A 4,911-nucleotide genomic window follows, 5' to 3' on the forward strand; every position below is an offset into this window, starting at 1 on the left:
CATTCCCTATCACTCCTCCCTGAGAGAGACTTCACCCTGATTCATAAGGAAAAGGGGATGGCGTATTCTCTTAGCTACTTCCTGCTGAAAAGGGACGCTGCGGATTTCAGGGTGAAGATCTTCTCTCACTACTCTAAAGGGCCCCTTTGGCAGTAGGAAACACATAGACTATTATCTCTCTCTCATAGCCCTGTGTATATTTGCTATAACTTGTTATGCAACAGAGAGCTGGACAATGACTAAGGATGATAGAAGAAGAATTGAGGCCTTTGAGTTGTGGTGCTGGAGAAGAGAAAATAAATAGGTCTATCTTGGAGAGGGTGAAATCAACTTTCTCCTTGGAAGCTAGGATTTTGAAGTTCTGTCTCACATACTTTGGGCACATGTCCAGGAGAGAACAGTCCTCAGAGAAGGACATCATGCTTGGAAGGGTGAAGGGACAGCGCAGGAGAATAAGATCCCAGATGAAATGGATTGATACAGTAACTGGGACAATGGGGGTTGGTGTGTTGGAATTAGTGAGACTGGCTCAGGATACAGCAGGGTTCAGAGCTGCTGTACATAGAGTCACAGGCGATTCAATGTCACAGTCACACAACAACAGCAACAACCTACTACTCTCTGTATATAACCCTCTATGTTATCTCTATTTGATAACCCTGTATATTACCCTCTGCTATAAACTTGTGGTATCGCTAGGGTAACAATCCAAGATTCATCACTTCCCTTGATAGTGGTACCTTCTGAGGCTCCTTGATCTAAGTCCTTAGATAACAGGCAAAGCATGGAGAGAATTTTGACAGAAATAAAATTGGGATCTGAGGAATTTGAATTCCAGTGCAGAGAGCTGCTATTCATGTAAGAGTGCCTGAGGCTCATTATAGTACTATTTCCCTCCCTTCTGGAAAATTCAGAGCTACTACTTTGAAAGAGAACTCTGTGATCTAGTGGTAAGAGGTTGTACTGCCAACCCCAAAACAAGTGGTTCGAATCTACCAGCTAGATCATCCATGGGGGAAAGATGGGAAATCTTCTGTGTGACTTCTTGTTGTTGTGTTCCAGAGAGTCAGATTTGACTCATAGCTGACCCTCCAGTAGGTTTTCAGAGGCTGTTAATCACACAGGAGGAGATTGCCCATCCTTCTTCTGTGGAGCAGCTGGTGGCCTTGAACCAGGTGCCTTTTCGATTGCAGTGCAGCTTCTTGTGACGAGTCTACCATAGCTCCTGCAGGGTCAGCTAGAGGTCATTTCTGACTAGATGGCACACAACAACAAATGCTTAGAGGACACCCATCAAAGAGGGCATCTAGATTTGCTTCACATCATGACAATGGGCAAGGAACCAGCTCTACAGTATTAAACCAGCTGACGTGGTGGTATTGTCCATGATAGCAGTTAAATGAACCAGGACCAAACTGACCACCTTCCAGTTGATTCTGACTCCTGGTAACCTACTCTTGAGTTTCCAAGGCTATCAATCTTTATGAAAGGAAACTGTCCGTCCTTTTACTATAGATTAGCGGTAAGTTTGAACTACTAGCCTTTCAGGTAGCAGGACAACACTATGTGAACTAGAACTCCTTGTTACTGCAGTTAGCTCTACTGGTTTTGATCAATACCCACACTTAGCAAGGCAAGATGTCCATGCAATGAAAAATCTACACAGACTGAGACATGCTATGAGAGTCAAAGATACACTTACCCCATCTTACATGGATGGCAGAACCTCCAATCTGAGAACGGGAGGCAGCGTCAAGCCACACACATACCATGATGGCTAACTTCGTCTCAACTTCACTAAGCTTAACTTAATTTCCAGAGGTTTGGGCAAACACTAGTCTAATTGCTGTTGTGTATGCAGTGTAAAGCAATAGAATGCAAACAATGCATTAAAAAAGGAAGGGTTTTTAAAAGGGTTCCACTCTGTGCTCTTTCTGTCACTTGATTTATGTGTATTGAGATGTAAGCCAGCAAGAATCCCTAACCTACGGTTCTCACCATGATATGATCCAATTTCTAGATATAAACCTGTATCTATTGATCTATATGTAAATCTATCCTTGGCTCTGTTTGTCTAGGGCATCTTAAGATGCATCTATTACATTTCTCTAGAGCATCTTAAAATGCATCTATTACACTATCTATTCTAAGTCTTCTTTCTTCCTTTTTCACCAGGAACATGTAGGGAATTCTCATTGTGAAATGTGGCCATGATGTGGCTTCCCTATCACTGTTCATGGCTCCATCATCAAAGCATCTCTGAGCAGCTTGTGTGCTGCAATGGTTGAGGAATGTAGCGTGAGAACAGCTGAGAGGTGGGTGAGTGGGGTGATCAAATCAAGCCCAGATGTCAGTCTCTTCCCCTAACCCAAGCCTTTGGTAGAGAAGGAGCTGAGGAAGAGCCTCAGTGGGGGTTCAAGAAGTTGAACATAAACAAGCCTACTGCTGGCTGCCCACCAGGCACGGCTGCACTTGCATCCGCTCTGCCCCAAGAGGGGCTGCAGAGGCAGCTGAGCCCAACATGGTCTCTGTCTCCCCGCTCTCTGAAGCCATCCTGGGACACAGGTGTGCATCCCTCCCATCCAGCTGGCAGAGAAGATGAATCAGCTTCCCTGAAAGACGTGCCCCAGGCAGTCTGTCGCTGAAACTTGTCTGAGGGAGCTCGGCTCCCTTCCTGACCACCACTAATGAAAATGTGTGGCTTGCCCAAGAAAGAATCTGTGTTATTCTTTAAAGAAATAATGCTAACCACAGATGTACAGTGTCTGACATGTGGTAGAAGATTCCCTGAGTGAGTAGAACAGCAGCTGGACTAGTCAGTACATGAGATAGATGCCTTTGAGCCTAGATAGACATTCTTTCTTCTTTCAATCCTGCATTTTGGTTCCCAGCTTCTCTTTCTACAATTTTGTAGAGGATATACTTCCTCATCACTTATCTTTGGAGTCATTGGGTCGTACAAAGGATTAACATGCCAGGTTTGTAACCGAAAAGTAGGAGGATGGAGTTCACCAGCATCGCTTCAGATGAGAGGTCTGGTGATCTGCTTATAAAAATTAGCTTCTGAAAACTCTCTGGAGCTCAGTTCTATTCTGACGCCCCAGGGACTGTCATGAGTTGGAGCTGACCCAGCAGTAACTGTTTCCTTCCCACCTCGCATACCTTCCATGGTTCTTGGTGCGTCCTATCATGACACCCAAAGACCTAGATCCCTGCCTCTAGGTCTAGCTCCCATCGTCTTCACACTTAGACTATCGTCATTGTCTTTATGATTATCTAATTCTTTAGGACTCTTTCCACAGCAACAGAGAGAAGCTCAACACCAATCTTACTTTATGCAAAACTTACCTTTATTGAATTATTGTTGTGTACCGTCGAATTGAAACAGACCCATAGTTGATCCTCCAACAGGTTTTCAGCAGCAGTTAATTATACTGTCCATCCTTCTCAGGTGGAGTGGCTGGTGGATTCAAACCACGTGCCTTCAGAATGACAATACAGTTTCTTACCATTGGGCCACCAGAGCCTCCTATCATTGAATTATGCTATTTAAAATTTAGGATCATTTGAGTTTGAAGTCAGGGATGTGTGGATCCAAGGGTTCAGTTTGTCTATGGTTTGTCCTCAGTTTGCTTCTCTATGTTTAGATTCTCTTTCTTTCTACATTGGCTCTAATTGCAGGTAGACACTGGGAAATTAACTCTGGCAGCTCATGGCTTATATCTTAATATCTCTACAGAACAAGATCACCTCTTTACCCATAGTCCCGAGGAGAGTTTTCATCCAATTACACATGCTCATCTCTTAACCAATCACTATAGCCAAAAGAATGGGGCTTCCTTGTTGTCCAAGCTTAGATTTTTCTGATCACCTCTATGGCCATAGGATTTAGAGTAGGCACAGGGTACATCGCCAAAGGATAACTGCATCCTTCTTTAAGGAGAATGAGGTTAAAGTGATAATGAACAAGATCAATGACAAACAACAACAACAAAAAGATGCACAATTTACAGCCTGTTTATCAAGCTGTTAGAACTTTCTCTAAGCTCGACATGCCCATAGGAGCATTCTTATTAATATCACTCAGCATTTGCCACTTTTATCGCTTCACAATTGACTGTGAGATTTTATGTGCTTCTTAAACCTTTCATATTGTGTCTAGAAGACCTTTCTGGGTAGTAGAGGATATGAAGTAACATGGGAGTGGCATTTGAGGGATAGAAATACCGTATTTCTCGTTTTAATCCAATGAAATAAAATAGAAACAAGGTCAGCTTTGAATGGAAAAGAAGGGGAGATACAGTAGTTTTTCAGGCAGTTTGGTACAAAGAGAGAGACCTTGATGACAAAGCTTCAGGGGCTAATTCTACATGTCTATGAGTATCCTTTCATTTCACATCCTCCAGTAGCTGCCTTCAAGTTCAGTTTGGCTGCCAGGAATTTGTTTACTTTGGGATCAGCTCTACTTTGCAAGGTCTTTGTGAATCATCTTGCTGGTGGCCTGTGCTTCATGCTGTATGAGTCTCTTAGACCACCCTACGCAGCTAGCATTTTGCTAAGCACCTAATAATTACTCACCAGTTTTAATCTTTGTAATTGGGCTCGATATAGATTTCAACACTCAAGCCTGGGAGTCAAGAGGTCTTGACTGTAATCAAATCTCTTGACCCGGTCCAAGCTAAGCAACCACTCCAAGAAAGCACTGAGCTGATTAGCAGCTATTTTTGTCTAGTGCCTTGAGTTCACGTCATGATACTTACATTGGCAGTTCAAGTGCAATGATCTTATGAGATAACTCAACTGCTACAGTATAACCTCATGAAAACATAAGCCCAGACAAAGCCCAAGGCAAAAATGGGATACAGCCAAGACTTCCTTGGGAACGTCTATAAATCACCCATGAAGAAAAGT

This window comes from Elephantulus edwardii, unplaced genomic scaffold (assembly GCF_000299155.1).
Source record: "Elephantulus edwardii isolate Elephantulus edwardi_28Jun2011 unplaced genomic scaffold, EleEdw1.0 scaffold00211, whole genome shotgun sequence".
NCBI classification, from domain to species: Eukaryota; Metazoa; Chordata; class Mammalia; order Macroscelidea; family Macroscelididae; genus Elephantulus; species Elephantulus edwardii.